We start from the raw sequence: 12357 nt of genomic DNA, 5'->3' as shown, positions 1-12357 counted from the left end.
ACATTTGACTTTGACTATTGACTTTACCTTTTTGTACCACGTTTTTGGAAACTGTGCTGGATTCATCTCCTGAGTATCCTTATCCAAGGTGTGTAACCCTGCTATTGGGCTCCCCATATCTAAACGCTGACATAACAACTGAGCTAGTATGGAGTCCGCTGGATTAGCTGAAGCATTACTGACATTGACTCAACAGATAACCACGTTGACACAATCTGTACATGACCTACAAACTACTCAAGAAAACTTACAAGAAAATCAAGCAAGATTGGACCAACTGTTTAATACACCTCCACCTGCTTCTCTGCCTGAATCATCTGTGATGTTTTCAGAAAGTTGTACTGCTGCTCATGAACCCAAGGTTGCATAACCTGATAAATTCAATGGAGATTGCTCATCTTATCGAACATTTATTACCTCATGCCAGTTCCTCTTTTCTCTACAGAACCGTAGCTTTGCAACAGATTTTGTCAGGATACGGACTGTGATCTCTTTATTGACTGGTGAACCTCAGACCTGGGCACATAATTTATTACATATACATAGCCCTATAATGAACTCCTGGAGTTCCTTCATACAAGCTATGGATGTAATATATGAAGATCCACATAAAGTAGCCTCTGCCGCAGCTTCCCCCCGAGCCCTCAATAAAGGAAGAAGAAATGTTGAGGAATATATTACAGAATTTCGTCATCTGGCAGTAGAATCCAACTGAAATGAACCAGCTCTGCTAGATGAGTTACGCTTAGGACTTTCTGAAGCCCTGAAGGATGAGTTGGCCAGAGTCGGTGTTCCATCCACATTTGAAAGCGTTGTCTCCTTGTGTATACAAGTTGATAGTAGATTACGGGAGAGAAGACAAGAACGGGCCAATATTTACACTATTCCTCTGAGGCGCAATATCTTCTCTGCCCAATGCAATTCTGACATATCCTCTGAAGGTCCCACAGATGAACCAACGCAGATTGGAATAGCCCGAGGACCTCTCTCTGATGTAGAGAAATCTCGTCTTAGATCTAAAGGACTATGCTTATATCGTGGAGAGCCAGGACATCAAGTTAAGGAATGTAAAGCGAAGCCAAGTTCCAGGGGTGGTAGACAATTTAATATATACTCCAAGTAATTAAAAGGACAAAGGGAAAAGGGGAGGGAAGGGGATGTTGGAAAAAAGGAAAAAAGAGGGAGATGGGACTTTAAATGAAACTCGTGCAATTGAGTCTACATCCCTAATTATATTGAGCATGGGAACGCATAGTGTTCAGAAAGTGTGGGACTTTGTATGATGTGTGGCCAGTATACACATAATGATAATGGTATTACATACACATCTGCTGGTAAGCATATAGAAGCATATGTTTAACATCACGTGTTTATTGACATGTACATAGCAGTTAATATAAATACAATAGGTACAAAACAAATAGAGGGGGACATAAAAGATATACGTATGGATAACATGATACAACCATGAAAAATAATAAGGATCAGTAACAAAATAAAAAGGCATAGAGTGTAAATGAATATTGATAATAGGATGCATGATGAATATGACAGAAGAATTTAAATGGCCTCCATGGCTCAACGCGTTTCGTGAAAAGTGTTTCACTTCATCAGGAGAAGGCACACTTCTAGTTTCTAAAAGAACATATATATAATATACAGAACAATAAAGAACAATATTGCATCCAATGGAGGGGTATTTAAAAAAAATAAAAATTATATAACATACAAAAGAGTAATGGTTGTCAATGAGACTGTTGATCTCCCAGGAATACGTCCCCAATGGGTACTGAGGGGGCAAGATCCCCGCACAAGGCCAGAGCGCAAGGTCCAATAGCATGGTGTGAAGTCCCATGGTGGGTCTTGGGCTGAGTAATAAGGTAAAATTCTAGTAGGGGGGTATCAAAATGATAATATATTATAAATAAAATCACATAAATATAGGTAGAGTCAATAAGCCCAAGACCAAGAGAGTGAAAGAGAGAGATATATAGATTCGTGCAAATGTGCAACAATATGGTCCAAGTAGGTAGAGAGTGAACAGTGAATGAGCGTAAAGACCAAAACTGATACATATAATAGTGTGCCAAAAGGAAATATTGAAGGCGTGGTGGAAGAAAAAGTGACTAACCAGTGAATTATTATTAAAAAGAAAATCCCAAGAGGAATAGTCAAAAAGTGTGACCAAAAAGTGGAGTGAAAGACATCTAGTGCAAAAGGCTAAAAAGTGTAATCCCAGTGTAACAAGGATAGTGTGCATGAAAATGATTGATAAATAAAAATGGACCTGTACAATGGCGAGGGTAAGGGCGGCTCCCAGCGTCACGAGCACTCATACAAAGTCCCACACTTTCTGAACACTATGTGTTCCCATGCTTAATATATACTCCGCCTTACAACAATTGCTACATACTGTGTCCTCTCATTTAATCATCTCCCTCTCTTTACAGTGGAATAAAAAGCCTGTGAATCGTAATGCAATGATTGATTCTGGAGAAAGTGGCTGCTTTATGGACAATACATTAGCTAAAGCTTTGTCAGTGCCTACTACCAATAAAAAAGTACCTACACAAATACAGTTAATAGATGGAACTCCTTTAAAATCTGGTCCTATTACCACAGAAACCATTCCTCTAGAAATTACCCTGGGACCCTGCAATAGAAAGACACTCTTTTAACCTTGTCTGTTCTCCCATTTTTCCACTGGTATTAGGAATAAATTGGTTACGGAGACACAACCCTACAGTTGACTGGCAAACTGTTGTATTAAATGTTTCTTCTACACACTGTCTATCTAGTTGTCCAATACCTCAAGCTGTGGATCTGACGTTGAAACCTACTACTACTAATGATAACAATATGTCAAAGATTCCTGTACACTATTTGTTTTTGAGAAGAAAATGACTGATACTCTCCCCCCTCACCAAGATTATCATTGTCCTATACTCTTTCCAAGTCTGAATTGCAAATTTTGAAAGAATACATTGATGAAAATTTAAAGAATGGTTTTATAAGGCCATCTACCTCCCCTGCTGGCGCTGGGATTTATTTTTTTGTAGAAAAGAAAGATGGAGGCCTCCATTCATGATTACCGAGCACTTAATGCTATTACCATTAAAAATATATATCCACTGTCTTTAATTCCTGAATAAATGGAAAGATTGCATTCTGCTACCAGTTACAGCAATATAGATCTATGAGGAGCTTATTGAGGATTAGAAATGGAGATGAATGGAAAACTGCCTTCCGTTCTCGGTATGGACATTATGAATATTTGGTAATGCCATTTGGATTATGTAATGCTCCTGCCACATTTTAGCAGTTTGTCAATGATGTTCTGCGGGATATTCTAGACACCTATGTAATAGTATACCTGGATAATGTATTTATATACTCTACCACAGAGAAGGAGCATATTGAACATGTTAAGACAGTGTTGTCCCTACTAAGGACTCATCGTTTGTATGCAAAGCTAAAAAAATGTGCTTTTAACGTGAAAACTGTCGATTTTGTGGGGTACATTATTTCACCTGGTTGCATAGAGATGGACACCTGCAAGATTAAAGCCATACAATGTTGGCCAGTACCTACAAACAAAAAAGGGGTACAATTTTTTTTTGGCTTCTCTAACTTCTATAGAAGATTCATACGTAATTTCTCAAAGGTTGTTCAGCCAATTACAGCTATCACAAAATTAAAGGTGAAATTTCAATGGACTGAACAAGCCAAACAAGCTTTTGATGAGTTGAGAGACCTATTTACTTCCGCACCTATTCTAATTTTACCTGTGCCCAACAAACTATACTATGTTGAAGTAGATGCTTCAGGTACTGCAGGTGCTGTACTATCACAGAGATACGGTGAAAAATAAACCCTACATCCAATGGCGTTTTTTTCACGCTCCTTTATTCCCGCTGAGAGAAATTATAATGTGGGGGAAAGAGAATTATTAGCAATTAAACTTGCATTAGCAGAATGGAGCCATCTGCTATAGGGCACTAGCACACCCATCACTGTTTATACAGGCCATCGCAATCTTAAATACTTACAGACAGCTAAAAGATTAAAACCACGTCAAGCCCCATGGGCTCTTTTCTGCAGCCAGTTCCCCCTGCTAACAACTTAACATCCTGTTTCTCGAAATGGAAAGGCTGATGCCCTTTCTCGTATGGAAACTGACACATATTCTCCAGATCCTGAACCTTCTACTATACTAAATAAATACTGTTATTTGGCTACTATGCCATCACAATGGGATACTGTCAGATCTCATACTAATGTGAATGATAAACCTTCCACTAAACCCCCAATGAACTATCAAAATGGACTTTTATTGTACAAAGAAAGAGTTTGCGTCCCTCCTGCTGCAGTCGCTGAAGTACTACAATATTGCCATGACACTCCCATAGGGGGACATGTAGGGATACATAAGATGCATGAACTGATTCCAAGAACCTTCTGGTGGCCTTCCTTATTTAACCAGTTATTTACCGGGCCATAGTCAAATGACGCTGGCAGGAGCACTCTGTCGTTCCGGGGGCGCGCAACGCGGCGATCAGGGATGAGGCTAGTCCCTCGGACAGAGCCCATCCCTGATAAAGCCAAAGAGCCAATGAAATTGTCTTTTTCCTAGGTGATCAGCTGTGTCCAATCACAGCTGATCACATGAAAGGCTCCAGTGCGAGCCGTTCATTCTCACCGCAATGCGAGCCCCGTGGGGGGCGCAGAGCGGCGATCAGGGACGAGGCTCGTCCCTTGGACAGAGCCCATCCTCGATCAAGGTAAAAAGCCAATGAAATTGGCTCTTGACCACGTGACCGGCTGTGTCCAATCACAGCCGGTCACAAGTGTCAACAAAGATAGGATAACTCACTGTTACCAGGTTCTCCTCCTCACACCGATGCAGTGTGAGGAGGAGATCTGGAAACAGTGAGTTACCACTTTACTGTGCACACTACTGTGCCCTGATTGCCCCACCAAATAAAGAGGACATGTCACCAGCTGATCCTAGTATCTAACTGTGAGCTCATCAAAGTACCTGTCACCTGCCCATCAGAGTACCCGAGTACCTGTCACCTGCCCATCAGAGTACCCGAGTACCTGTCACCTGCCCATCAGAGTACCCGAGTACCTGTCACTTGCCTATCAAAGTACCCAAATACCTTCCACCTTCTCATCAGAGTACCTGCTGCCTGCCTATCAAAGTACCCGAGTACCTTCCACCTGCTCATCAGAGTATCTGCCGCCTGCCTATCAAAGTAACCGAGTACTTGCCGCCTGCTCATCAGTACCTGAGTACCTGTCACCTGCCCATCAGAGTTTTGTGTGTGATTTATGTCCCTAGAACGCATGATGGTGCTCCTTGGATGTTAGGCCCCTCTATGTGGCTAGGCTGTGAAAAAGTCTCACACATGTGGTATTGCCATACTCAGGAGGAGTAGCAGAATGTATTTTGGGGTGTCATTTTTGCTGTGTACATGCTATGTGTAAGGAATATCCTATAAATTGACAAATTTGTGTAAAAAAAAAAAATAGGTTTTAATTTTTTTCCCACATTTTCCAAAATATTGTGGAAAAAAATGACATGTTCAAAAGACTCATAATGCCACATAGAATATACGTTGGAATGTTTGCTTTCCAAAATGGGGTCATTTTGTGGGTGTTTCCATTGTCTTGGTGCTCCAGGGCCTTCAAAAGTGTGATAGGTTGTCAGAAAATGATGTGTGTACTGTAATTTATGATTCTAGAACAAGGTGCTACTTGGATGTTGAGTCTCTTTATGTGGCCAGACTGTGTAAAAGTCTCACACATGTGGTATCGCCATACTCTGGAGGAGTAGGAAAATGTATTTTGGGGTGTAATTTTTGCTATGTACATGCTATGTGTTAGAAATAGCTTATAAATTGCCATTTTTTCGGAAAAAAAAAAGAAAAAAACATTTTTTTCTACATTTTCCTAAGAATTGTGGGAAAAAATTACAACTTCAAAAAACTCACCATGCCTCTTACTAAATACCTTGGACTGTCTACTTTCCAAAAAGGGTCATTTGGGCGGTATATGTACTGTCCTGACATTTCAGGGCCTCAAGAAAGGAAATAGGCCGTCAGTACATCCGGTGTGATTTTCAGTAATTGGTACCATAGCTTCTAGACTCAATAACTTTCACACAGACTAAATAATATACACTAATTTGGGTTATTTTTACTAGAGATATGTAGCAGTATACATTTTGGCCCAAATGTATGAAGAAAAATCTTTTTTTGCAAAATTTTAAAAATAGAAACTAAAAAAAGTGTTTTGTTTTTTTTAATTTTTGCTCTTTTTTTGCTTATATCACGAAAAAAAAAAAAAACAGTTGTGATCATATACCACCAAAAGAAAGCTCTATTTGTGTGAAAAAAATGTTGTTTGGTTACAGTGTAGCATGACTGAGCAATTGTCATTCAAAATGTGAGAGTGCTGAAAGCTGAAAATTGGTCTGGGCAGGAAGGGGGTATAACTGCTCTGTATGGAAGTGGTTAAAGATGTGACATCTTACATTTCTACCCGTTCTGTTTGTATTCATGCTAAAAGCAGTCACAGTCGCCCTAAAGGCCTTCTTTTGCCTTTCCCTGTTCCTTCCAGGCCCTGGATTTTATTGATGAGTTACCCTTGACACATGGTTACAATACAATAAGAAAAAACATTTTTTTGGGGAGAGGGTGACAAAGTTAGCCCTATAAAGGACAGATTTCTGTGGAATGCCTGGTGGCAATCCACCCCAATGAATGCATAACCATTAAGCTCTCCACTGGCTCAGACTTCTCCTAACTTCTCCCATTTGTTGATCCAATATGATATCTTCTACAGAGACGACTTAATTGGGGATGTATACGATATATCTAAACTTTATGATGACGTTTGATTAGTTGGGACCTCTCCAGATCCAATGGGCAGAAAATGACAGCATTTGTCTGAAGATATTGTTTATTTTATGTTTATTGTTAAAAAAGCTCACAATCAAATACTTTCCTGAAGATGTGGGCTGTTGCCCGAGAAACACACCTGCGTCGAATGTAATTTATGTCGAGACAATCCACCACCCAACTGCAACAGGGTGAACGGATAAGTGTGACTATTGGGGTATTATAGTGTTCTTATATGGAGCTATATGTATATGTCTAATGTCTGTTAAAAATCTCTTTTCTGTATAGTTTTAATGAATACTTTTCTTGCACAATAAAATTGCACTATATGTGCTTTTAGGGTACCTTAAAGTCTTCTATCTAGTTTGTTAGAAACAGTTTTTGTTCCCATGGTTACAATACAATAGTGGTAATAGTGGATCGTTTTAGTAAAATGTCTTTTTTCATAGTCACTAAGAATCTACCTACTGCCAGTCAGACAGCTGCATACAAGAAGTGTTTTATCTTCATGGTTTGCCAGAGATCATTGTTACGGACAGGGGATCTTAATTTACATTTACCTGCTATGTTATGCGACCTATCTTCAAGACAATTTGGATTCATATCTGTCTTTAGCTTAATTTGCATATAGTGTTAAATTCCAGAAATCCATTAACTCCTCTCCATTTTATTCTAATTATGGCTACCATCCCACTATGTTGCCTAGATCCCCAGTTGCTGATACTGTACCTGCTGCTAATAAATGTTTGGATGATATTGTCAGGAGCTTTTCAGTACTAAAAAAAAAACAGAACTCGTGCCCAGATTAGGTACAAGGCCTATGCGGACAGACACCGTGATCCTGCCCCTCAGTACCAACCAGGTGATCAAGTATGGATGTCCACTATGTTCCTAAAACTGAAATGTCCTACCTGAAAATTAGGAGCAAGATACGTGGGTCCCTTTGCTATTGAACATGTCATTTCTCCCGCTGCAATGAAATTGTGTCTGCCTGATTCCTATAGGGTTCATCCGGTCTTTCATACTTCTCTGTTGAAGACTGCTGTGCCAGATCCATGTCCCTCTCTCTCCCTATCTACTGCTGATCCTAATATTGTAAATAGAGAAGAATAATATGAGGTTGACAACAAGATGCTAGATTACGCCATGGTCATCTGGAATATTTGATTCCCTGGAAAGGCTATAATGTTGAAGATAGTCCCTGGGTTCCTGCCTCTGATGTGCATGCTCCTGCACTTGTGCGCTCTTTCCATAGACGTCATCCTGTCTGTCCTGTTCTTTTGCGCTCCTGGAATGCACGCCTTGTGGAGGGCACTGTCACAATCCACAACCTACCTAAATCCAACCGCAGGAGTGCTCACACTTGCAGTATAAAAAACAAAACACAGAGCGCTACGAAGACCTCCAGCATATGAAGGGTGGATGAACAGAACTAATAAGCAGCTGAATCCAGGGAGGGGGGGGGGAGGGGAGGGAAGGGAAAAGAAAAAAAAAAAAAAAAAAAAAAAACACAGGCAATAAAAAAGGTTGTAGTTGCAAATAGACATAGGCATAAAATGGTACAATACAATAGGGGACAATGGGATAGCATAAATAGGTTGATGATCCTAAAGGGGATAAAGTCCGTGGGCACTGAGCTGCTCTTCCACAGATGAGGAGGAAGAATCTGTATAGACAAAAAGAAGAGGGGAGAAGCGCTCTAAGTGCAGACAATTTATTGCAGATAACAAGGCAGGTGATATACACTCACTAGACATGAAGACTGAAAAGCTGTATGTGTCAAAGCAATCCTGCAGCCATCCTCTGGAGGGTGTCCTCTGGTCACAGGAAGCCGTATGCAGTACTGTCACTGGCGGTGGGAGGGAAGAAAGCCGGCTGTCTCCCACAACATCAGCGGTGAGCGGTCAAGCGGCTCGGATCTGCGGTTCCGTGTTGCGAGTGATGGATGGAGGCACTCTCACCCACAGGGATGGTGGGATCTGTCCGATGTGTTACGGCATGCACGACGCGTTTCTGAGCATGCGCGGGGTCCTCTGCACCCGGCGCGCTCTTTCATCAGGTGCTCAGAGCACCTGATGAAAGAGCGCGCCGGGTGCAGAGGACCCCGCGCATGCTCAGAAACGCGTCGTGCATGCCGTAACACATCGGACAGATCCCACCATCCCTGTGGGTGAGAGTGCCTCCATCCATCACTCGCAACACGGAACCGCAGATCCGAGCCGCTTGACCGCTCACCGCTGATGTTGTGGGAGACAGCCGGCTTTCTTCCCTCCCACCGCCAGTGACAGTACTGCATACGGCTTCCTGTGACCAGAGGACACCCTCCAGAGGATGGCTGCAGGATTGCTTTGACACATACAGCTTTTCAGTCTTCATGTCTAGTGAGTGTATATCACCTGCCTTGTTATCTGCAATAAATTGTCTGCACTTAGAGCGCTTCTCCCCTCTTCTTTTTGTCTACACTTGCAGTATGTCAGTCCTTGGCACTCTTGTCGTGGCCTTTGTCCTGTGGCAACCCCGTGTGAGGATGGTGAGGCCTCTAGCACATATCTGATGGCATCCTCATATCATATAGACAGCAGTTGCATCACTTCCACCATACCTACTGAGATTATTTCCGTTTGGATGACTATAAAGCTGAAAGGTTCCAGAGAGAGAGTGCTCAGTTGTTTTAGAGCTGTCCACAGTGTGTACCTGTTGCTTGCCATGTGATTACGCTACCTGACCTTTGCTATGTTTATTAACTCTGATCCTTTGCTGCCTAACCTGACCTGACCGTATTCTACATTTGACTTTGATTATGGACTTTCCTTTTTGTACCACGCTTTTGGAAACTGTTTTGGATTCACCTCCTGAGTATCCTTATCCAAGGTGTGTACCCCTGCTATTGGGTTCCCCATATCTAAACGTTGACATTTTCTTATATCATATATACTATTATTACTATACTATTAGTACTATTATACTATACTATTATAATATTTACCAGTACCGCTTCCATTGTAGCTGATCTTAACCACTTCTGGACCAGAAGATTTTCCTCCTTAATGACCAGGCCATTTTTTGTGATTTGGCACTGCGTTAATTTAACGAACAATTGCGCAGTAGTGCGACGCTGTACCCAAATAAAATTGATGTCCTTTTTTCCCCACAAATAGAGCTTTCTTTTGGTGGTATTTGATCATCTGTGCCATTTTTAATTTTTTGCGCTATAAACAAAAAAAGGGCAACAATTTTGAAAAAAAATATATATATATATTTCACTTTCTGCTATATAACATTCCCAAAAAAATGTTTTTAAAAAATCAAATGTTATCATAATTTTAGGCTAATTTGTATTCTGCTACATATTTTTGGTAAATAAAAATCTCAATAAGCGTATTTTTATTGGTTTGCGCAAAAGTTATCGCGTCTACAAACTAGGGGAAAGATTTATGTAATTTTTATTTATTTTTTCATTTTTTTTACTAGTAATGGCAGCGATCAGCGGTTTTTAGCAGGACCCCTAACTGACATTTTTGACACTTTTGGGGGGACCGGTGGCATTACTACAGTAATCAGCAAGAAATGGGCAATTTGGGACTTTGTGTGAGAACTGGCGAGAACTGCTCAGTGTCTCCATCCCTGTGAATAGTCAATTGAAAAGCAAGAGGGGATAAATGAAGGTGTGTGAAAAACAGCCGGTCCCTAGTTTGAAATACTTACCCACCAGTCTGCTAACAAACCAAAATAAACCTGTCTAACAATATAAGTTAAAAGCAGGAGTTTAGTTAACACACATTTGCAAATGCATGCGGAAGCTGCAAGGCCAACTACAAGGCACCCTGCGTTTCTTGCAGAACCTAACACTAAATAACACTACTCAACCTGAGTGTCCAAGTGTCTTCACAAAAGGAAGAACATGCTTGCTAATGGATGGATGGGAAACAGATGGGATTGGAGACCGCCCAATCCTCCCCCACCTGCTCCAATCCATGACTGGCAATGAAAAACGTATGGCTGTACAAAAACCTCCTGCTTTTAACTTATATTGTTAGACAGGTTTATTTTGGTTTGTTAGCAGACTGGTGGGTAAGTATTTCAAACTAGGGACCCGCTGTTTTTCACACACCATCATTTATCTTCTCTTGCTTTTCAATTTACTACAGTAATCAGTGCTAAAAATATGCACTGTTACTGTAATAATGGCACTGGAAGGGAAGGGGTTAACCCAGGGGCAATCAAAGGGTTAAATGTGAGCCTAGGGGTGTTTTCTAACTGTGAGGGGGATGGACTTGTGACATCAACACAGAGACCTGTGATCCCTAAATAGGAGGAACACAGGAGCTTTGTGTTTACAACAGCAGACCGCCGTTCTCTCTCCAGCGATCGCTGGCCCCATAAATCAGCTTCCCCGCTGGCGAATGGGATTGCGCGTGCACCCCCAGGATCGCTTCTGCGGGTCGCCGTACAGGCACAGGGATTTGTGCAGCCGAGCCAGCCTGCTGAAGTTTATCTGCGGCACCCGGTCGGCAAGAGGTTAAAGAAGATCTATCACCAAATGTGCAGGGGTTGTTGAGCTTTGTTGTCCACCCACCTAGCTAGCCAACAACACTGATGAACAGAGATGCAGCTCATAATGCTAAGCTGCCAGATAGAACATCTCTGTGCTGTGCAGTGCGGCCTTCTCATTTCTCTTGTTTAATTTACATTGAGTCAGGAGTTGCAGCCTTTTATTCAGGGAAACAGGGAGAGAGTGGAAACAGCTTAGGTTGTGAATGATTGCAGCTCAAGAAGAGGGCTTTCCTACACAAAAATACAATCTGACAACAGAACAAGCCCGGTACCTTACCAGGCTGTCTTGGACATGTGTTGTAGCTGGTGTGTGCTATTGGCAACTTATGTTTTTGGGAATGAAAGGGCCTGAAAGGGCATGTGTCAATAGGCTTTACTCTTGTGTCAATGGCAACAGTTTGACCTCAGTTTAAGATGCTTCTGAGATCAGTCAGAATTCATTGGCAGGTGCATTTGACCTGCAATTGACATACTTCTGATCTGCATTTGATGTTCTACAAGGGGGTTTTGCATTTCCTTCAACTTTTATGGACTTAAAATCCAAAACCCGCTTGAAGCAAACAAAAGGCATAACAGAGTATTTCAACTAGGCTTTATTAATGCTTTAAAACATGTTTTGTTTTACTTTTTATACCTTTTTAAAACTTTTTTTCTACATTTTAACCTTTTACAAAAACATTTTGGCAAAGTTGTCACGGTATGAGTTAAACATTTTTTTAAAGAATTATAATGGTTATTTTTATCTCTTGGTTATTTTCACTATTTAGTTTAATATTCCTCTAATCTTCCATCCAGATTGTAATCATGTCAGAATCAGAACCTAAAGACTAATGCAGCACATAATGAATACAAAGTCTGTGACCTCTGTGTCACAGTTTTCTAAACATTCTATGAAGTT

This window comes from Pelophylax lessonae (genome assembly GCF_965119305.1).
Source record: "Pelophylax lessonae genome assembly, chromosome: 5".
In the NCBI taxonomy this organism is placed as follows: domain Eukaryota; kingdom Metazoa; phylum Chordata; class Amphibia; order Anura; family Ranidae; genus Pelophylax; species Pelophylax lessonae.
The sequence above is the reverse complement of the archived record's forward strand: the minus strand, read 5'-3'. Positions refer to the sequence as shown.